This window comes from Pan paniscus, chromosome 14 (assembly GCF_029289425.2).
Source record: "Pan paniscus chromosome 14, NHGRI_mPanPan1-v2.0_pri, whole genome shotgun sequence".
NCBI lineage: Eukaryota > Metazoa > Chordata > Mammalia > Primates > Hominidae > Pan > Pan paniscus.
Window position 1 is genome coordinate 111,528,209 of NC_073263.2, and position 24,378 is coordinate 111,552,586.

General features: G+C 42.3%; 1 long non-coding RNA gene across 1 annotated transcript; it reads right to left on the reverse strand.

Moving 5' to 3' along the window:
• Positions 1–1,079: 1,079 nt before the first annotated feature.
• LOC117975671 (uncharacterized) lies at positions 1,080–23,153 on the reverse strand. The gene is made up of 3 exons (XR_008620710.2): positions 22,185–23,153; positions 21,178–21,463; positions 1,080–1,825 (listed from the first exon to the last, which is right to left on the reverse strand). It is a non-coding gene; the product is annotated as an uncharacterized LOC117975671 (long non-coding RNA).
• Between the last annotated feature and the right edge of the window lie 1,225 nt (positions 23,154–24,378).

Consider the following 24,378-nt stretch of genomic DNA (forward strand, 5'->3'; position numbering starts at 1 on the left):
GCTTTGATACATGAACCACATTCATCTGAGGTTTCTAGGAGTTAAATTTAAATCAAATATTGCATAGAAAGTGGCAGCATTTCACTTCAAACTCTTCTCTTATCAAGCTTTATTTTTACAAAGTCCAGTGCAAATATTGACCATGTTTTATAAATTTCAAAGGATCTTGATTAGAGAGAGCTTTCAGGTAAACAGCTTTATTTATCTCCCTTAGTTTCATTGTAGGATTCTGTTCAGGGGAGATTCTGTTCAGGGGAGATTCTGTTCAGGGGAGATTCTGTTCAGGGGAGATGATTCTGTTCAGGGGAGATTCTGTTCAGGGGAGATTCTGTTCAGGGGAGATGATTCTGTTCAGGGGAGATTCTGTTCAGGGGAGATGATTCTGTTCAGGGGAGATTCTGTTCAGGGGAGATTCTGTTCAGGGGAGATTCTGTTCAGGGGAGATGATTCTGTTCAGGGGAGATTCTGTTCAGGGGAGATGATTCTGTTCAGGGGAGATTCTGTTCAGGGGAGATTCTGTTCAGGGGAGATGATTCTGTTCAGGGGAGATTCTGTTCAGGGGAGATTCTGTTCAGGGGAGATTCTGTTCAGGGGAGATGATTCTGTTCAGGGGAGATGATTCTGTTCAGGGGAGATTCTGTTCAGGGGAGATTCTGTTCAGGGGAGATTCTGTTCAGGGGAGATTCTGTTCAGGGGAGATGATTCTGTTCAGGGGAGATTCTGTTCAGGGGAGATTCTGTTCAGGGGAGATTCTGTTCAGGGGAGATTCTGTTCAGGGGAGATGATTCTGTTCAGGGGAGATTCTGTTCAGGGGAGATTCTGTTCAGGGGAGATTCTGTTCAGGGGAGATTCTGTTCAGGGGAGATTCTGTTCAGGGGAGATGATTCTGTTCAGGGGAGATTCTGTTCAGGGGAGATTCTGTTCAGGGGAGATTCTGTTCAGGGGAGATTCTGTTCAGGGGAGATTCTGTTCAGGGGAGATTCTGTTCAGGGGAGATGATTCTGTTCAGGGGAGATTCTGTTCAGGGGAGATTCTGTTCAGGGGAGATTCTGTTCAGGGGAGATTCTGTTCAGGGGAGATTCTGTTCAGGGGAGATGATTCTGTTCAGGGGAGATTCTGTTCAGGGGAGATTCTGTTCAGGGGAGATTCTGTTCAGGGGAGATTCTGTTCAGGGGAGATTCTGTTCAGGGGAGATTCTGTTCAGGGGAGATTCATGTTGGTCAATTAACTATCTTTTCATTAAGTTCCACTTAACATACAATTCGCAGTGCTCTAAAGATAAAGTAACCCTACCCCTCAGTTAGCATCTGGGGTTAGCATTTTAGCACTCTCAACAGTGAACAAGTTTGGGAGAGGACTTACATGCTTACTCTAGAATTTCCATTTGGTGAAACACAATGAAAACAATGGGGTGGGGGAGGTTGGGCAGATGCGGAAGTTCAAGGAATTCACAGAGCAATAATGAACCAAAGCCCAAACAGTCTATCCACGTAGGTGGATGTTCACATGAGCACGAGCAGGGAGAGGGAGGCCAAGGAAAGGCCTGCCTGCGTGGCACAGCGTGGCTGTGCAAGACTTAACAGACTGTGTCCCGCTCCCTGTGTCACACAGTGGGCTCATCCCATGTCCTGTGAGCTTGGTTATGGTTAACAGGAGAGCACCCTGGCCCGGCTGAGTATCAGCCCCTGCCACCAGGGTGCCATGCTGCTTCTCAATGGGAAGGTGCAATGGGCAGAGCTGGGGATCTTCTCAGTCCTTCATATTCTTGTTGATGGAATCACAGAGTCACTGCTCTCCAGGATGTTTGTGATCCACTGGCTTAGTCCTACATTAAAAAAAAAGGTGAGAAGGCTGAGGGTCAGTGAGGGGAAATGACTTGCCTGGCATCGCAGGGGTATTCATCCCATTGGCAGGACCAGTGCAGGTGCCCAAATCCCCATCTTCCCATTCTCATGGAGTCATCATCATTGCCATCATCATTGCAGCTGGCCCTTATGAAGCACTTTCTGTGTTAGGCATGGCATTGAGCAATTTTACTTGAAATATCTCACTAACCCTTCAAAAGTAATCAGTGCATTAAGGATTTTGTTATCTCCATTTTATATGCAAGAATGAGAATTCACGATATAAAGGTCTAACAGCTATTAAGTTCTAGGGGCAATGATTGAACAAAAGTAGTTTACTCCACTACACCAACCCTGAATCACTTATTTGATTTCTACAAAGCACCCAGAGGATTGTTCCTTTCTCACCTTAAATGGGACAGCCCAGAGATTCGGGAGTTCATGTCTTATAGGCAATCTCAAGTCCAAGGGAAGAGGTGATGTGATTTTATGTTTTTTTAAAATGTTTTATATGTGTCTTTATTTTTATTATTATTGTATATATATTTAAGATCTGTAGCATGATATTTTGACACATATACACATAGTGAATGATTACTACAGTCAAACACATTAACATTCATCACCTCACTTAGAGATCTCGTGTGTGCATGTGGTAAGAGCACCTAAAATCGAATCTCTTAGCAAACTTTGAGTATACACACACAAAAAAAATGTAATTAACTCTATTGCACCTGCTGGACCTCAGAGCTCTAGGCTTATTCAGTCTACATACCTGAAAGTTTGTACCCTTCCATCTACATCTCCCTATCTTCTTCCCCTCCTTACCCCTGGTAACCAACATTCTACTCTGTTTCTATGTATTTGACTTTTTAAAAAAAATTCCACATATAAGTAAGATCATGTAAATATTTTTCTTTCTGTGTCTGCCTGTTTCACTTAGCATAACATCCCCCAGGTTTACCCATGTTGTCACAAATGGCAAGATATCTTTCTTTTTTAAGGATGACATGTACACACACACACAGGCACACACACACACACACACACCACTGTTTCTTTCTCTATTCATTCACTGACAAACATTGGGGTGGTTTCCCCATCTTGGCCATGGTGAATAGTACCGCAGTAACATAGGAGCACAGATCTCTTGGTGAGGTGCTGGTTTCATTTCCTTTGGGTTTATACCCAACAGAGGGATTTCTGGGTCATGTGGTAGATCTATTTTTAATTATTTTGAGGAAACTGCATAGTGTTTTCCATAATGGCAGTTCTTTTTTACATTCCCACCAGGGTTCCCTTCTCTCCACATCCCTGCTAATTCTTGTTCTCTCTTGGCTTTTTTGGTAACAGCCATCCTAACAGGTGTGAGGTGCTATCTCATTGTGGTTTTGATTTGCGTTTCCCCGATGGTTAGAGATGTTGAGGCTGTTTTGTCTATCTGTTGGCCATTTGTATGTCTTCTTTTAAAAAAGAAGGACCTATTGCAAACTTTTGCTCATTTTTTAATTGGATTATTTGTTTTTTGTTTTTTGGGTTTTTTATTGTTTGTTTGTTTGTTTTGCTATTTAGTTGTGCAAGTTCCTTATATGTTTTGGATACTAACTCCTAATCAGATGTATGGTTTGCAAATATGTTGTCTCATCCCATAGGCTGTCTCTTTCCTTTGCTGACTGTTTCCTTTGCTGTGCAAAGTTTTTAATTTGATATAGTCACACTTGGTTATTTTTGCTGTTTTTGCCTGAGCTTTTGGTGTGATTAAAAAAAAAAAAAAGCATTGCTAAGGCCAATATCAAGGAGTTTTCTTCTTATGTTTTCTTCCAGGAGTTTTAGTTTCAAGTCTTCTGTTTAGGTCTTTAATTCACTTTGAGCTGATTTTTGTGTATGGTGTGAGATAAGAGCCCAGTGTCATTCCTTTGCATGTGTATATCCAGTTTTCCTGCACAATTTATTGAAGAAACCATCCTTTCTCCACTAACATATGCAAATCAATCAGTGTGGCATACCACATAACCTCATGGTCATCTCAGTCGATGGAGAAAAAGCATTTGACACAGTTCAACATCCTTTCATGATAAAAACTCTCAACAAAATAAGTACAGAAGAAAATTCCTTCAACATACTAAATGCTATTTGTGAAAATTCCACAGCTTATATTGTAATCAATAAGGGAAAACAGAGCTTTTCCTCTAAGATCTAGTACAAGGCAAAAATGCCCAATCTCACTACTTCTATTCAACATAATATTAGAAGTAATAGCAAGAGCAATCGGACAAGAAAAAAATCATCAGAGACAACCAAACCAGACAGGAGGAAGGAAAGTTATCCCACTTTGCAGATAACATGGAGAAAAAAAGTGTTAAAACTAATCAATGAATTCAATAAAATAGCAGAATACGAAATCAACATACAAAAAATCAGTGGCATGCTGCTTCACCAATAACGATCTATTCAAAAAAGACACCAAGAAAACAATCTCACTTACAATAGCAACAAAAAGAGTAAGATACTTAAGAATGAAGTTAATATTTTATTGAGAATTTTTGCATCAATGTTCATCAAGGATATTGGTCTAAAATTCTTTTTTTTTGTTGAGTCTCTGTCAGGCATTGGTATCAGGATGATGCTGGCCTCATAAAATGAGTTAGGGAGGATTCTCTCTTTTTCTATTGACTGGAATAGTTTCAGAAGGAATGGTACCAGCTCCTCCTTGTACCTCTGGTAGAATTTGGCTGTGAGTCTGTCTGGTCCTGGACTTTTTTTGGTTGGTAAGCTATTAATTATTGCCTCAATTTCAGAGCCTGTCAAAAAGCTTATCCACCATGATCAAGTGGGCTTCATCCCTGGGATGCAAGGCTGGTTCAACATATGCCAATCAATAAATGTAATCCAGTATATAAACAGAACCAAAGACAAAAACCACATGATTATCTCAATAGATGCAGAAAAGGCCTTTGAAAAAAATTCAACAGCCCTTCATGGTAAAAACTCTCAATAAATTAGGTATTGGTGGGATGTATCTCAAAATTATAAGAGCTATTTATGACAAACCCACAGCCAATATCATACTGAATGGGCAAAAACTGGAAGCATTCCCTTGGAAAACTGGCACAAGACAGGGATGCCCTCTCTCACCACTCCTATTCAACGTAGTGTTGGAAGTTCTGGCCAGGGCAATCAGGAAGAAGAAAGAAATAAAGGGTATTCAGTTAGGAAAAGAGGAAGTCAAATTGTCCCTGTTTGCAGATGACATGATTGTGTATTTAGAAAACCCCATCGTCTCAGCCCAAAATCTCCTTAAGCTGATAAGCAACTTCAGCAAAGTCTCAGGATACAAAATCAACGTGCAAAAATCACAAGCATTCTTATACACCAATAACAGACAAACAGAGAGCCAAATCATGAGTGAACTCCCATTCACAATTGCTTCAAAGAGAATAAAATACCTAGGAATCCAATTTACAAGGCATGTGAAGGACCTCTTCAAGGAGAACTACGAACCACTGCTCAACGAAATAAAAGAGGATACAAACAAATGGAAGAACATTCCATGCTCATAGATAGGAAGAATCAATATTGTGAAAATGGCCATACTGGCCAAGGTAATTTATAGATTCAATGCCATCCTCATCAAGCTACCAATGACTTTCTTCACAGAATTGGAAAAAGCTACTTTAAAGTTCATATGGAACCAAAAAAGAGCCCGCATTGCCAAGTCAATCCTAAGCCAAAAGAACAAAGCTGGAGGCATCATGCTACCTGACTTCAAACTATGCTGTAAGGCTACAGTAACCAAAACAGCATGGTACTGGTACCAAAACAGAGATACAGACCAATGGAACAGAACAGAGCCCTTAGAAATAATACCACACATCTACAACTATCTGATCTTTGACAAACCTGACAAAAACAAGCAATGGGAGAAGGATTCCCTATTTAGCAAATGGTGCTGGGAAAACTGGCTAACCATATGTAGAAAGCTGAAACTGGATCCCTTCCTTACACCTTATACAAAAATTAATTCAAGATGGATTAAAGACTTAAATGTTACACCTAAAACCATAAAAACCCTAGAAGAAAGCCTAGGCGATACCATTCAGGACATAGGCATGGGCAAGGACTTCATGTCTAAAACACCAAAAGCAATGGCAACAAAAGTCAAAATTGACAAATGGGATCTAATTAAACTAAAGAGCTTCTGCACAGCAAAAGAAACTACCATCAGAATGAACAGGCAACCTACAGAATGGGAGAAAATTTTTGCAATCTACTTATCTGACAAAGGGCTAATATCCAGAATCTACAAAGAACTCAAACATATTTACAAGAAAAAAACAAACAACCCCATCAAAAAGTGGGCAAAGGATATGAACAGACACTTCTCAAAAGAAGACATGCAGCCAACAGACACATGAAAAAATGCTCATCACCACTAGCCATCAGAGAAATGCAAATCAAAACCACAATGAGACACCATCTTACACAAGTTAGGATGGCAACCATTAAAAAGTCAGGAAACAACAGGTGCTGGAGAGGATGTGGAGAAATAGGAACACTTTTACACTGTTGGTGGGACTGCAAACTGGTTCAACCATTGTGGAAGACAGTGTGGCGATTCCTCAAGGATCTAGAACTAGAAATACCATTTGACCCAGCCATCCCATTACTGGGTATATAACCAAAGGATTATAAATCATGCTGCTATAAAGACACATGCACACGTATGTTTATTGCGGCACTATTCACAATAGCAAAGACCTGAAACCAACCCAAATGTCCAACAATGATAGACTGGATTAAGAAAATGTGGCACATATACACCATGGAATACTATGCAGCCATGAAAAAGGATGAGTTCATGTCCTTTGTAGGGACATGGATGAAGCTGGAAACCGCCATTCTCGGCAAACTATCGCAAGGACAAAAAACCAAACACCACGTGTTCTCACTCATAGGTGGGAATTGAACAATGAGAACACTTGGACATGGGAAGGGGGACATCACACACCAGGGCCTGTTGTGGGGTGGGGGGAGGGGGGAGGGATAGCATTAGGAGATATACCTAATGTAGATGAGGAGTTAATGGGTGCAGCACACCAACATGGCACATGTATACATATACATACGTAACAAACCTGCACATTGTGCACATGTACCCTAGAACTTAAAGTATAATAATAAAACAAGTAATAAAAATAAATTTGTAAGGGCTCTATATAGAAAAAAAAAAGAATGAAGTTAACCAAAGAATTACAAGATCTGTACAGAGAAAACTGTAAAACACTGATGAAAGAAATTGAAAAAGACATGAATAAATGAAAAGCTATCCTGTGCTCATGGACTGGAGGAATTAATATTGTTGAAACGTTTATATTACCCAAAGCAATCTGTAGATTCGTGCAATTCCTACCAAAATTCCAATGGCATTTTTCACAGAAATAGAAACAAGTAATTCTAAAATGTTTATGGAACCACAAAGGACCCCAAACAGCCAAAACAATCTTGAGGAAAACAACAAAGGTGGTGTGATTTGAAAGCTTTCTCAGCACGCTTGCCTGAAAAAATGTTTTATCTGCCCACTCAGCTCAAACTGGAAAAGAACATCTCAGCCTCCTCCTCGCAAATGAGCAAGTGAAGGTCCCCAATGGGAATCAGCTGTTCCCTCGTGAGTCCTTTACTTAAGAAGCCCTTGGGGGATTGGTTGTGTCTTTAACTTCTGTCCTTATAAAGAAGGCGAGAGCACTCAACAGAAACCGAGCTTGAAGAGTTCTGCAGGAAGGACATTTGTGAAGGCTCAGGTCAACTGTCAGCTTCGGAATGCCTGCCAACCCTCACCCACCCCGAGCTCTTGGACTGCACAGAAACCTCCCGGCTTAAGTGGGAGACATGCGGGCAGATCCCGTTCTCCACACTTGGGGACTCCAGAGGCCTTGGTAGATCACATTGTGGTTGCTGGCAGGAAGGTTGAAACTCATCCCAAGAACCTCAAAAACATCTCCAAGAAACACTCCTTGATGCGGCCGGCCATCACCGAAGGGATAGACGCGTCCCTCCCATCCTGTTTCCCAGCCTTGTCAGAAGAGCATGGCAACCATCATCAACCTTCTAGGCGTCCTGCTCCGGAACTGTCGTCCCCTTCAGGGCCCTGCTGTGCAAGACCTGGCCTCTTTCCCCACAGCCCAGCCTCCCCGGAAATGTACTGAGATAGCCACTCCATTGGCACTTGCACACACAGACACACATGCCACACACAGACATACACACCACACACTCACACTACACACACACACACCACACACACACTACACACATGCAGACACACACAGACACACACACCACACATACACCCCACACACAGACACACCACAGCCACACACACCACACACACACACCACACACTCAGACACATCACACACACTATACACACACACAGACACACACCACACACACATTCTACACACACAGGCACACACACACCACACACACACACGCCACACACAGAGACACACACATCACACAGACACACACACCACACATACACCATGCACACAGGCACACACACAGATACCACACACACACCACACACACAGATACCACACACACACCACACACTCAGACATACACACCACACACACATACACACCATACACAAAACACACACAACACGCAGACATATACACACAAATACACACATACCACACAGACACTCAAACCACACACAGAGACACACACCACACACACCACACACACTCCACACAGACACACACACACCACACAAATACAGACACACACCACACACACAGACCACACACAGAGCGACTCACACACCACACAGAAACACACACCACACATACACCACACACACAGAAACACATACAGACACCACACACATACACACACAAACACACACCACACAGACACACAAACACACATACCCCCCACACACCATTCTTACACCATACACACAGAGAGAAACACACCACACATATACCACACACACACAGACACCCAGGCACACACACCACACACACACACCACAGAGAGACACACACACATCAAAGACACACACGCCACACACAGACACACACCACACACAGACACATACACACACACAAACACACCCCACACACAGACATACACACACACACACACCACACATAGTCGCACACACACAGATACACACACACAGTCTGAACTTCTTTAAGAACCTGCAAATCATGCTAGCTACAGAGGGGGAAATACGCTACTTCATTTATCTCACGTGAATTGTAAATGTTCACAAAATCCCAGAAAAGTACACGTGTGAATAATAGGAAACAAACTTAAAAGGAAACAAAGGCTGCTCCTCATCTCCTAGCCATTGTTATTTCCCATAGACCACACAATTTTAGGGTTCACTTTCCACTGAGCATCAAGAAAATGGTTTTCAGGAAGCATGAATTCTACCTCTTTCCTGAGGGAAAAATATCTCAGCACTCCTTGACTAAAAAACGTAAACACAAATACAGCCATTCCATTAATTCTTGACTTTTTACAGGACTTTTTAAAAACAGATGTATCTTTAGGCACAGTGACCACTCACTCACCTTTTCATTTTGATTGTTTAAAAAAGACAGAAAATGAAACCCTTTGGGTCCTCTGCCCACTGCATTCCTGTTAATTGATGTTGTTCAATCTCTGGGGCAGATCGTTCAAAGATCTCCTTTGAAAATGCAATTCCTCATGTAACAGTCTAGGGACTTTCTAGAAGTCAATCACATATGACCTAGGGACCCTCAGTCCTCACCACCAAGCACGCCAGTGGCCCAGTTGGTCCGGAAACAAGAGTCACTGCCGCAGCGTGGATGAGCGCGGGATTCTGAGATGCGCTTTCACCTCCACCCCCACCTCTCCCAGGAGAACACTTCACAGCTGCATTCATCACCACCAGGGAGTCTAACTCACACGGAAACACCAGTTTCGCTATGCATTTAGCTGACTTGAAGAACTTACAAAACAGAACTGCTTGCGTTGAGCGAAATCTAACTGAAAACAGATTTACTTAAAATTCTCAGCAAGACTTCGAGCATTGGAGGGGGAGGGGGCATTCAGACAAAGCAGCTTCTAAAATCATATGACAGGGTCCTCCATCACTTCACACATTAATGGGATGTTGAGAGTGTGTAACGTTGGAGACCTACACTAAGTTATGTATTTAGATAGCAGCCGTTTCCCTAATTATACCCAGATGACTACTTCCCAGTCTCTTGAGCTGAATAATCATCATTACCCGTCTCGTCTCACCGCCTATGATATGCAGTAATTAAAAATGCAATGGATTTGTCACTCAGACCAAATACCGGACTGGGTTTCTCCAAGACCGTCTGAGCCTCAAAGGAGACAGAAAAAAACAACAAGGTCTGCAATCTTACCTTCTCTGCCAAGGACACTCCTCCAGCATTCTAATGCCTGACCTTCCCAACCTTCCCTTTAGCCTGAAAATATGATTGTATCCAAAATGAATGACTTTGATCTCTTGATGAGAAACTGACTTTGTGATTGCTGGTTTCAGGATTAGGAAACTGTGTGAACACAGGACTATGCCAGTCCGGCAGCTGAGAACCACTCCTCCGAAACAGTAAACCCAGGCAGAGCGGAACCAGCTCACCTTCCGAGAAAGCTGGCTCACGAAAACACAGAGCAACTGTGGCGATCTTTTGACTGCTCTCTATACACTTTGAAAAAGTCCTCCTTTAATATTCAAAGCGACCCTGTTCGCTGTACTTTTGCAGTGATCCGGTATCGTTCCAGGCACAGTTCTGCGGGCTACATTCTAGGAATCCACCAACAACCTTCAGAATCCCCCTATAAGAAATGGCAGTTGCATTTCATTTATGGCAACTTTTAATGGATGAATAAATTTGAGCGTAAGAAATTATTTAAACAAAATTGCAATTCTGACAGCTGAGCCGATGGAGAAAGAAACCCAAAAGACCTGTCTCCCTTTCGCATTACCTCACCTCCTCAAGTCATTCCCTTGTTTTCTGTAGAACTCTATCAGCAGATAGAGGAGGGAAAGAGAGGTTGACCATGTTTCTGAAAAATAGTGGCTGAAACTTTAATGCAAACTTCATAGAAACACATTAGAGGCCCGCAGGTGGATGACGCAGGAAAGCATGGTGACCTGCTGATTCTGTCCTGAGGCCTCCCACCTTCTCCTGCATCACAGAATCCTTCACGGCTGTTCTTTCTCCCCAAAACATCAAACCGCCTCTGACCACCCTGAATCTCTGTGACCTGAGAGTTCCACTGAAGTCCACACGCAGAGGGAAGGACTTTGACTTCTCGGTCCAAACTTCCTTTCACTTAAAAAAAAAAAAAAAAAAAAAAAAAAAGTTGTGTAATATCCCCCACTCTCCAGCATTGATAACCGGTAAGTATATTTGCAATTTCACAGGATTTGCCCAACGCAAAAAAACACTTTTTAATTATCTACTTCTTGCTTGGAACAGTCTTATGATTCAAGAATTGAATCTTAGAGTGGCATTTCAGGCACTGTCCTGTGGAGAGGGGGAGTAGGAGGTGGGTCCAGTTGAAACAGCGCTTGGGAAGGAGGTAGCCCTCCTCTCCTGCTTGGTGGTTGCCCCCTGATAGGACACTTTTGAGCAATGTCTTATTTCATGGTCTCTACAAAATAAAAAAGGAAAATAAAGCTTCTTCTCCTTAACCAAGAGAGCCCGTCCCGATCCCCTAATCCTCCTTAAAAATGTCCAGACAGGCCGGGCGTGGTGGCTCACGCCTGTAATTCCAGCACTTTGGAAGGCCAAGGCGGGTCGATCACAAAGTCAGGAGATCGAGACTATCCTGGCTAACACGGCAAAACCCCATCTCTACTAAAAATAGGAAAATTAGCCGGGCGTGTAGTCCCAGCTACTCGGGAGGCTGAGGCAGGAGAATGGCATGAATCCGGGAGGCGGAGTTTGCAGCGAGCCGAGATGGCGCCACTGCACTCCAGTCTGGGCGACAGAGACAGACTCCATCTCAAAGAAAAAAGAAAAAGAAAAAAATATATATATATCCAAACAGCCCTTGTAGGTGCTCATGGTCTAATGCAGAAAGCTTGAAACATTGAGCTGGACTGAAAGTCTGGGGGGAGCCCTTTCATATCTCAACACTGGGCCTGGAAAATGCTTGTTGTAAATGGACAGCTTAGATTCTGCCCAACAGCCAGGATTGTAAAGTTTATTCGCGTGCACAGTGGTCTCGAAAGCACTTCTGTATAATTAGGAGTGATTGTACTCACTTGTCAAATCTGACCAATAGATTTTAATTCTCCAAAACTCAGCCCATACATTTCCCAAGGCACGATCATACGTATCATAAACTATTATGTTCAAATCATAGTAATTTTCAAAATACAAGATAAATAAAATGCAAAATGTCAAGCCTACTTTCAAAAAAATTGAGGTCTAACGATTCTTACTCTCATTGCCTGCTCTAGAAGAGAAAGAGTGTACAATAGTAGAAAAATTAATATAGAAACTGCTGCACCCACTGTTTCTGAGATTGTTTCTCCAGGCCCTCCAAAGCAATCATGCAAACTAGTTTAATTTTTAAAAATTGTTGGAGTGCTTTATGCTTGAGTTCTTGTAAGAGATTTAAGATAAAACAAACACACACAGTCTGTAAATACCAGCATTAAAAACACCCATGTAGGCAGAAGTACACAAAACCACAGGAGATTTTAAAAAGGTGGTGGGGTGGGGGGCTTCGAAAAGATCTGCAGGAAACAGACGGTGGTTGAAATGGCCTTATTTCCAGGCCACCCCATTCTCCTCGTCCCCTGCTCCTGACTTGAATTGAGCTGGTGGACTCCCTCCCCTTCTCCATATCTGTGATCCAGCTTCCTGCTCACCCGCCCACAGCCCTCAAGTAGCCTGACTACAATTTCCCTTTGGCCTCTCTCCCACTGCTCTCCAGACAAATCCATTTGTATTCGCACCAGTAAACGTACTCTTGCCAACTGAACCATTGATAAAACTATGTTACGACAACCTCCCTTCAAATGAGAATGAGCAACTCCTGAGTGACCTCATGGGAGGGGCCAGCCATGCACTGCACAGTTCCAACTTCATTCCCCGATTTAGCAGACAGTTACTGAATATCCTTTTATGGTAGGCTGAGCTTGCCAAGATGAATACACTGTGCCACACCCGCAGAGGGAGTAGAGTCTAGTCAAGGGGTGCGCTGGACACCAGAGCTCCTGTGGTTACCCAGCCTCACCAATAGCTGTTTTCAGGTTTTTAAAAAATTAGCCATTTTCAATACCATTCAGGACATAGGCATGGGCAAAAACTTCATGATTAACACCAAAAGCAATGGCAACAAAAGCCAAAATTGACAAATGGGATCTAATTAAACTAAAGAGCTTCTGCACAGTGAAAGAAACTATCATCAGAGTGAACAGGCAATCCACAGAATGGGAGAAAATGTTTACAATCTACCTATCTGACAAAGGGCTAATATCCAGAATCTACAAAGAACTTAAACAAATTTACAAGAAAAAATCAAACAACCCCATCAAAAAGTGGGCAAAGGATATGAACAGACCTTCTCAAAGGAACACATTCATGTGGCCAACAAACATATGAAAAGAAGCTCATCATCCCTGGTCATTAGAGAAATGCAAATCAAAATCACAATGAGATACCATCTCATACCAGTTAGAATGGCAATCATTAAAAAGTCAGGAAACAACAGATGCTGGAGAGGATGTGGAGAAATAGGAACACTTTTACACTGTTGGTGGAAGTGTAAGTTAGTTCAACCATTGTGTAAGACAGTATGGCGATTCCTCAAGGATCTAGAACTAGAAATACCATTTGACCCAGCAATCCTATTACTGGGTATATACCCAAGGATTATAAATCATTCTACTATAAAGACACATGCACACATATGTTTACTGCAGCACTATTCACAATGGCAAAGACTTGGAACCAACCCAAATGCCTATCAATGATAGACTGGATAAAGAAAATGTGGCACATAAAAAGAGACTTAGACTCCCACACAATAATAATGGGAGACTTTAACACCCCACTGTCAACATTAGACAGATCAACGAGACAGAAAGTTAACAAGGATATCCAGGAATTGAACTCAGCTCTGCACCAAGTGGGTTTAATAGACATCTACAGAACTCTCCACCCCAAATCAACAGAATATACATTCTTCTCAGCACCACACTGCACCTATTCCAAAATTCACTACATAGTTGGAAGTAAAGCAGTCCTCAGCAAACGTAAAAGGACAGAAATTATAATAAACTGTCTCCCAGACCACAGTGCAATCAAACTAGAACTCAGGATTAAGAAACTCACTCAAAACCGCTCAACTACATGGAAACTGAACCACCTGCTCCTGAATGACTACTGGGTACATAACAAAATGAAAGCAGAAATAAAGATGTTCTTTGAAACCAATGAGAACAAAGACACAACATACCAGAATCTCTGGGACACATTTAAAGCAGTGTGTAGAGGGAAATTTATAGCACTAAATGCCCACAAGAGAAAGCAGGAAAGATCTAAAATTGACACCCTAACATCACAATTAAAAGAACTAGAGAAGCAAGAGCAAATACATTCAAAAGCTAGCAGAAGGCAAGAAATAACTAAGATCAGAGCAGAACTGAAGGAGATACAGACACAAAAAAACCCTTCAAAAAATCAATGAATCCAGGAGCAGGTTTTTTGAAAAGATCAACAAAATTGAAAGACTGCTAGCAAGACTAATAAAGAAGACAAGACAGAAGAATCAAATAGACGAAATAAAAAATGATAAAGGGGATATCACCACCAATCCCACAGAAATACAAACTACCGTCAGAGAATACCATAAACACCTCTACGCAACTAAACTAGAAAATCTAGAAGAAATGGATAAATTCCTGGACACATATACCCTCCCAAGACTAAACCAAGAAGAAGTTGAATCCCTGAATACACCAATAACAGGCTCTGAAATTGAGGCAATAATTAATAGCTTACCAACCAAAACAAAAGTCCAGGACCAGACAGATTCACAGCCGAATTCTACCAGAGGTACAAGGAAAAGCTGGTACCATTCTTTCTGAAACTATTCCAATCAATAGAAAAAGAGGGAATCCTCTCTAACTCATTTTATGAGGCCAGCATCATTCTGACACCAAAGCTTGACAGAGACACAACAAAAAAAGAGAATTTTAGACCAATATCCCTGATGAACGTTGATGCAAAAATCCTCAACGAAATACTGGCAAACCAAATCCAGCAGCACATCAAAAAGCTTATCCACCATGATCAAGTGGGCTTCATCCCTGGGATGCAAGGCTGGTTCAATATACGCACATCAATAAACATAATCCAGCGTATAAACAGAACCAAAGATAAAAACCACATGATTGTCTCAATAGATGCAGAAAAGGCCTTTGAAAAAATTCAACAGCCCTTCATGGTAAAAACTCTCAATAAATTAGGTATTGGTGGGATGTATCTCAAAATTATAAGAGCTATTTATGACAAACCCACAGCCAATATCATACTGAATGGGCAAAAACTGGAAGCATTCCCTTGGAAAACTGGCACAAGACAGGGATGCCCTCTCTCACCACTCCTATTCAACATAATGTTGGAAGTTCTGGCCAGGGCAATCAGGAAGGAGAAAGAAATAAAGGGTATTCAGTTAGGAAAAGAGGAAGTCAAATTGTCCCTGTTTGCAGATGACATGATTGTATATTTAGAAAACCTCATCGACTCAGCCCAAAATCTCCTCAAGCTGGTAAGCAACTTCAGCAAAGTCTCAGGATAGAAAATCAATGTGCAAAAATCACAAGCATTCTTATATACCAATAACAGACAAACAGAGAGCCAAATCATGAGTGAACTCCCATTCACAATTGCTTCAAAGAGAATGAAATACCTAGGAATCCAATTCACAAGGGATGTGAAGGACCTCTTCAAGGAGAACTACAAACCACTGCTCAATGAAATAAAAGACAATACAAACAAATGGAAGAACATTCCATGCTCATAGATAGGAAGAATCAATATCATGAAAATGGCCATACTGGCCAAGGTAATTTATAGATTCAATGCCATCCCCATCAAGCTACCAATGACTTTCTTCACAGAATTGGAAAAAACTACTTTAAAGTTCATATGGAACCAAAAAAAAGGCCCGCATTACCAAGACAATCCTAAGCCAAAAGAACAAAGCTGGAGGCATCATGCTACCTGACTTCAAACTATACTACAAGGATATGGTAACCAAAACAGCAAGGTACTGGTACCAAAACAAAGATATAGACCAATGGAACAGAACAGAGCCCTCAGAAATAATACCACACATCTGTAACCATCTGATCTTTGACAAACCTGACAAAAACAAGCTATGGGGAAAGGATTCCCTATTTAATAAATGGTGCTGGGAAAACTGGCTAGCCATATGTAGAAAGCTAAAACTGGATCCCTTCCTTACACCTTATATAAAAATTAATTCAAGGTGGATTAAAGACTTAAATGTTAGATCTAAAACCATAAAAACCCTAGAAGAGGGCCAGGCATGGAGGCTCACGCCTGTAATCCCAGCACTTTGGGAGGCCAAGGCGGGTGGATCAGGAGGTCAGGAGATCAAGACCAGCCTGGCTAACATGGTGAAACCCCATCTCTACTAAAAATACTAAAAATTAGCCAGGCATGGTGGTGGACGCCTGTAGTCCCAGCTACTTGGGAGGCTGAAGCAGGAGAATGGCGTGAACCTGGGAGGCAGAGCTTGCAGTGAGCCAAGATCTCACCACTGCACTCCAGCCTGGGGGACAGAGTGAGACTTCATCTCAAAAAAAAAAAAACAAAAAAAACCCTAGAAGAAAACCTAGGCAATACCATTCAGGACATAGGCATGGGCAAGGACTTCATGTCTAAAACACCAAAAGCAATGGCAACAAAAGCCAAAATTGACAAATGGGATCTAATTAAACTGAAGAGCTTCTGCACAGCAAAAGAAACTACCATCAGAGTGAACAGGCAACCTACAGAATGGGAGAAAATTTTTGCAATCTACTCATCTGACAAAGAGCTAATATCCAGAATCTACAATGAACTCAAACAAATTTACAAGAAAAAAACAAACAACCCCATCAAAAAGTGGGCAAAGGATATGAATGGACACTTCTCAAAAGAAGACATTTATGCAGCCAAAAGACACATGAAAAAATGCTCATCATCACTGGCCATCAGAGAAATGCAAATCGAAACCACAATGAGACACCATCTCACACCAGTTAGAATGGCAATCATTAAAAAGTCAGGAAACAACAGGTGCTTGAGAGGATGTGGAGAAATAGGAACACTTTTACCCTGTTGGTGGGGCTGTAAACTAGTTCAACCATTGTGGAAGTCAGTGTGGCAATTCCTCAGGGATCTAGAACTAGAAATACCATTTGACCCAGCCATCCCATTACTGGGTATATACCCAAAGGATTACAAAACATGCTGCTATAAAGACACATGCACACATATGTTTATTGCGGCACTATTCACAATAGCAAAGACCTGAAACCAACCCAAATGTCCAACAATGATAGACTGGATTAAGAAAATGTGGCACATATACACCATGGAATACTATGCAGCCATAAAAAATGATGAGTTCATGTCCATTGTAGGGACATGGATGAAGCTGGAAACCATCATTCTCAGCAAACTATCGCAAGGACAAAAAAACCAAACACCACGTGTTCTCACTCATAGGTGGGAATTCAACAATGAGAACACTTGGGCACAGGAAGGGGAACATCACACACCGGAGCCTGTTGTGGGGTGGGGGGAGGGGGGAGGGATAGCATTAGGAGATATATCTAATGTAAATGACAAGTTAATGGGTGCAACACACCAACATGGCGCATGTATACATATGTAACAAACCTGCAGATTGTGCACATGTACCCTAGAACTTAAAGTATAATAAAAAAAAAATGGCACACCATGGAACACTATGCAGCCATAAAAAAGGATGAGTTCATGTCCTTTGCAGGGACATGGATGAAGCTAGAAGCCATCATTCTCAGCAAACTAACACAGGAACAGAAAACCAAACACCATATGTTCTCACTCATAAGTGGGAGTTAAACAATGAGAACCTATGGACACAGGGAGGGGAACATCACACATGGGGGCCTGTTGGGGGTCGGCGGCTAGGAGAGGGATAGCATTAGGAGAAATGCCTAATGTAGATGATGTGTTTATGGGTGCAGCAAACCACCATGGCACGTGTATACCTAATGTAACAAACCTGCACGTTCTGCACATGTATCCCAGAACTTAAAGTATAAGAATTTTTAAAAATAGCCATTTTATTGGGTTTCCTCCTATGTGTTTCTCTGAAGTCCTCCTCTCTTTTCTCTCATATGGACATCAGTCACTGGATTTAGGATTCATCCTAAATTCAGGATGAGTCATCTTAAGATCTTCAATTACATCTGCAAAGCCTCTAATTCCAAACAGTCACTCTCTGAAGTCCCAGGTGGGTGTGAACCTTTGGAGGACACGAGTCAACCCAGCGAGTAGGAAATGGAAGTTGAGGTTCCTTTTTTCCACATGGATATCCAGTTCCAGCATGATTTCTGAAAATAACTTACTTTCTTTCTGCCGTGATGTTCAAATATGCTTTATTCTCACCAAATTTTGGTCTGTTGGTTCTACCAATCACTGAAAGAGAAATGTTGAAGCCATGGAATTGTCTTTGTGGATTTTGTCTATTTCTCCATCAGTTATGCCATTTTCTTCATGTATTTTGAAGCTCTGCTATCAGGCACACACACATCTAGAATTATTGTCAGTTTTTCCCTGTTCTTCATTTGGATAATTTCTATTGCCCTGCATCCAAAGGCACTATTCTTTTCTTCTCTCATATCCAAGCTGTTGTAAGCCAGTCCAGTAAATTTTTTTATTTCCCATATTATATTTCTCAGCTTTAGAATTTGTGTTTTATTCTTTTTAATAGTTTGGAATTTTTGTTAAAATCCCCAGCCATTCACCTTTTTGTTTCTCTTTTGCTTCAAGTCTCTGAACTATCAGCTGCTTTAAGTCCTCGTCTGCTCATTCTCACATTCCCACTACATCCAGGTAGGTCTCCACTGACCGTTTCCCCTCCTGGTTATGGTGTTCATCTCCCTGCTTCTTTTCACCTCTAGCGATTGTTTTAATTGTGCGTTTAACATTATAGGATGCCATCCTGCTGAAATGCTGGACTCTGTCGTTGGAGCTGTGGGTGTCTCTGAAGTCCTCCTCTCTTTTCTCTCATATGGACATCAGTCAGATGTAAGGGCTGCTGAGTTTTGCTTGGTCTGCAGTGAATTTATCGGTGGGACTGGCTGACTTTCGCAGGCTTCCGTGTAAGTTTAGCTGGAGAAGTCCCCGCATAGCCCTACCTGGCAGCTGAGAGGGACCCGTGCACGGCGCGTGCCGTTCTGTGTCCCTGTTGAATGCGGGTGTGCAGTGCGGTCTCCCCAACCTTCTGCGTGGGCTACTCTGGACTCTCCATTCTGCTCCAAGTGTTCCTTGTTCTCCATGAGGCTCAAGGGGACTCTCCGCAGATTTCTTCAGATCCTGTCATACACCCACTGCAAACCTGGCCACCTCCTCACACACCCCAACCTCTACCATCTGTCCCCAACTCCATGAGGCCACCATGCTGTACATGGCCTCCACCCGCTCATGCCACAGTCCAGAGAGAGCCTCTCAGCGATCCCAGAGCACACCCCACGCACCCGCCAGGAATCCCACCCTTGGCTGTGGTCCTCAGTGTCTGAAAACAGGTGCTTCATGCATTCTGTTCAGTTTCTACTTGTTGATGTGGAGAGGGATACTTCAGCACCAGTACTCTGTTGTGTCTCATAAATGGGTCCTAATTAGTATTTTCTTACTTTCTGGAAACAAAAGTTTGGTCACTTACTGTGTTTTCCTTTTTCTTCTTTTTTTTCAGGCTTTCAGGAAGCTCCTCAGAAGTGAATCAGATAATGAAGCAGAACAAGATCTGCCCTTGTGAATTGCTTATTTGATTGCCATCATCTTAATTTTAATTTTATTATAAAGTGTGTAGGCAACGCAGTTGAAGAAAACTGTGAAGCCACAGGAGCCTAAGCAATAGATTCCATTCCTTCCATCTGACTCCATTGTCATCCTTCCACTTCATATCCCTATCCCGTCCTACCTGGTCTCATAGTGACTGTCGAATCCCCCTTAGCCTGCATTCTGAACAAATGCACCTAGTTGGATTCCTCTCTAATCCTTGCAAAAACAAAACAAATAAAGCAGAAACACCCTTTGCTCATGTTTCTACCAAAATAAGCATTGCCTGTGAGCTCTATGTGCCTTACTTGTGTTGTGCCCTCTGCAGCGCCCAGCAAGATGCCTGATCCACAGTCAGCAGACAACAAACACCTTCAAGGCTCTGTTGGGTCAGGGCAGTCTTTAGAAGAAAACCCTGCTCAGTGAGGAAACCACAGTCTCACCAAAACGGGGCATTCAGGAGCTTGTCTGTGTCAGCATAGATGTTCGCCTCTGCACAAGGTGTTGTGAATTACTGTACTTGCCCTTCCTCTCTATCTAGGCCATTTTTCTTTTCCAATGGCGCCTTTAATTTAGATTTGGGAGGGGTTAAGATACTGGCAGCTCTTTGTTCTTTGAGCTTATAAAACAATGACAGGGCTAGAGTATTCTGAGCAAGGTGATCTGCTGGTTGATAATGATATGAGCGAGAAATAGCAGATGTGTTTTAGTGTCAACACTGAAGGACATTCCGAAGCCCTCATCCCTAGCTCAGACATAGGGCTCCACGCAGCTGCTGATCTTGTCCATTACCGTATCAGTCAGGTTTCTCCAGAAGAACAGAACCAACAGGAGATGAGAGAGAGGACAATTTTAAGAAATTTGCCATGCGATTGTGCGGCGGCCAAATCCAAAATCAGTGGTGCAGGTCAGCAGCTGGAAACTGAGGCAGGAGCCAGTGCTGCCGTGTTGAGGTAGAATGTCTTCCTCTATGGAAACCTCTGTCTTTAACAGTAAGGCCTATGGCTGGCTGGGTGAGGCCCACCCACATCACAGAGTGTAATCTCCTTTACTTCAAGTTAACTGATTGCAGAGCCTGAGCTCATCTGTAGAATACCTTCACAGCAATGCCTAGATCCGTGCTTCATTAAATACAGGTCAAGAATTGCTTATGGAAGCATCCATATAAACAAGTTTTAAAGGGATTGGTTTTAAGTTTCATGGCAAAAAATACAGAAGGTAATTAACATACAGAAAATATTTACCCTTGGTCAGGTGCAGTGGCTCATGCCTGTAATCCCAGCACATTGGGAGGCTGAGGCAGAAGGACTGCTTGAGGTTAGGAGTTCAAGACCAGTCTGGGCAACGTAGGGAAACCTTGTCTCTTAAAAAAAAAAGAAAAAATTTAAGTAGCTGGGCATGGTGGTGTACGCCTGTAGTCCCAGCTACTGGGGAGGGTGAGCTGGAAGGATCACTTGAGCACAGGAGGTCAAGGCTGCATTGAGTCATGATGGCACCACTGCACTCCAGCCGGGGCAACAGAGCGAGACCCTGTTTCAAAGAAGGAAGGAAGGAAGGAAAGGAAGGAGAAAGGAAGGAAGGAAAGAATATTTACCCTTGCCAGTCATCAAAGAAATACAAATTCAAACAAGATTCCACTTTTCACTTTTCAAATGGATGAGATGTTGTTCTTCGCCTGATATTTTTAGACCCCTTATTGTCCCTAAAGTCATGTTCATGGACTGTCATCCCTCACTTTTTCCATAACAACATTTCATCCCAAATTTCTTAGGTGTCTTGATTTTCTGTCAAATTGAGGCAGGATAGGAAAGAGACTGGGTCCTGCAGACATGTGACAGAGCAACCCAGGTCCTGATGGCCCTCACACATCCAGGCATGTTCCCTCCCCCGCTTGCACCCCTTAACAAGTAGACTGAGTCACGGAGCAGGAAGGGGTGGGGGTGCTCCTAAATCTGCTGACCAGGCTGAATTCCTGACCATACAAGGAAGGACCTATCTATCTCTTTGAGTGATGCCTTCTGAGGTCACTGAAATAGGACTCTGGCATTCCCTATAAGGACCTGACCAGGTCCAGCTGCCTGAAGACCAGAGGGACTGCAGCCTGACCCTCACACCTTTCTCCTCATTTTAATGTCATTGTAATATTAAAATCACTGCCCAGGGTGGGGCTCCTCTGCCATTTTCTGGTCACCCGATGCAAGTTAGAGCATGAAGTCCCACTGTGCAAGCAAAGAAAAGACAAAGGCCTCACCTGAACATGCCTGGACGTCACTCTGTTCCCACCTCAACTTCCTGCAGGTGACACGCTGGGGGGCTGGTGTCCAGATCCTTTTCCCGCAGCTGCTCCGTGTGCCCAGCCCCAGCCTGTGAGCCCAGCCTGGGAAGAATCCCCAGCTGGCCTGGTGTCACCATCCACTCACACAAGAGCCAAAGAACTCAAGGTCCGGATGCAGTCACAAAATAAGCTCTTTTCTGAGCTTCTATAAAAAGCCAGGGAGGGAGGGGTTTTCAGTCACTGGGAGGAACAAGAAACTAACCAAAAAGAGGCAGCCGAGCCCTGGAGCTGCCACACATCCAGCAAACATCATCAGACCCTTCAGGATGCCAGGACAGAGGTCAGAACCCAGAACCCCAGGATGGCAAGATCGAGGTTCCTTCCCTCACCGAATTATTTTTAAAGTTGATACAGTGTAACTGAAAACATTAAATTATATGTGACCTGCAGGCACCAAAGCCGTCCTGAAATGTAGGAATCTCCCAAGCCCTGGGCTGCCCTCACCTGCCGCCTGGCTGTGCTGCCCTCCTGGGCTGTGATCATATATGCATGCGAGGATCTCAACAAGGTAATCCTGTCCTCAGCACACGCAAAGCCTTAGTTCACTGCACCCCTCCGGCGTACGGCAGGGCTATGATACCCCTTAAAATTGTCCTTGATGAGATAAAGAATTGAAGGAAAAAATCAACAAAAAACCTTTTTTCTTTCTCTTGCAAATAAAAAATATGACCAACATAGCAAGAGAAAAGAGTGGGAGAACAGAATCAAAGTAGCTTTAAAAATACATCATCTCCCAGAAGTCAGGAAGAACATGATTAGCATATATGACTATGCAAACATCAAACAAATTAAACTAATGCATGCTTTTAAAATACCATAAACAAATTAGAAATCCACTTAAAAATATTTACAACATAGAAAACATATCAAGACCCAATTTCCTTACTATGCAAATACCACTCACAAATTGACAGAAGAAAAAAACTTAAATCACCTTACATAAAAATAAGTAAAGTTTAAAAACACAGACAAACATTAAAATATGTACACATTTAACATATAATTATAAAGGAACTTTAAATAAAAAGAAGACATAGGTTTTTACCTGCTAGACAAAAAACGAGATAAAGAGCTTGGTAATTTTCAGTAAGGCCGGGAATAAACAAACATCCTTTCACTTGAGTGGAATTGGCTACAGCCCCCGTGCAGGGCATTTTTACAGTAGCAATCAGCGATTCAAAATGCAAGCCCCCCTTATACTAGTGATTCCACTTCCAGAAATGTACTTAATACTTGATCAAGGCTGCAGGTATATGTTGTACAATGTTCCCTGCAGCAATTTCCTGAAGCTGGAAAGACAGTTGGAAGGAAGCTAAGTGTTCACAAATAGATGTCTGTTAAAATTATTATAGAATGCCCTCCCAAACAGCACACAGTCTTTTAAAAGAATGAGGTAGACATATATTTGCTGACATGGAAAATGGTCCAAGTAATATTCCATGAAGGCAGGCAGCAAATTGCAGAAGTAGAATAGCATTTGAGTAAACATTTCTGGAAGGATGCTCACCAAAAAATGTCCAGAGTGGTGAGCTTGTACGGACAAGGCAGGGATTCAGAAAGAAATGTTGCTTTTCACTTTGTGCCATTCAGTAACGTTTGAAACTTTGTCCATAAGCATACATACATTACTTTTGTAATAAAAAACTAACTTAAAATTTTAAAAAATTAAAACAATAAAACAGATATTGAAAGTATATTAACATACTGATATATTTTAACAGCTCTGAATTTTGAGAAATGTCTTGGCTTGAAAGGTCATTAAGGGTGAAAAGAGACTACTGAATATGATATTTTTAGTAGAATCCCTTGTTAAATGGGATACCCACTACTATTAGTTAGGATATAAAGATAAATATTAATATAATACTTACAGGCTCATGCCTGTAATCCCAGCACTTTGGGAGGCTGAGGCAGGTGGATTGCTTGAGGCTGGGAGTTCAAGACCAGCCTGGCCAACATGGTGAAACCTCGTCTCTATCAAAAATACAAAAAAAAAAAAAAAAATAGCCAGGCATAGTGGCACGTGCCTGTAATCCCAGCTACTCGGGGGGCTGAGGCATGAGAATCACTTGAACCCGGGAGGTGGAGGTTGCAGTGAGCAGAGATTGAG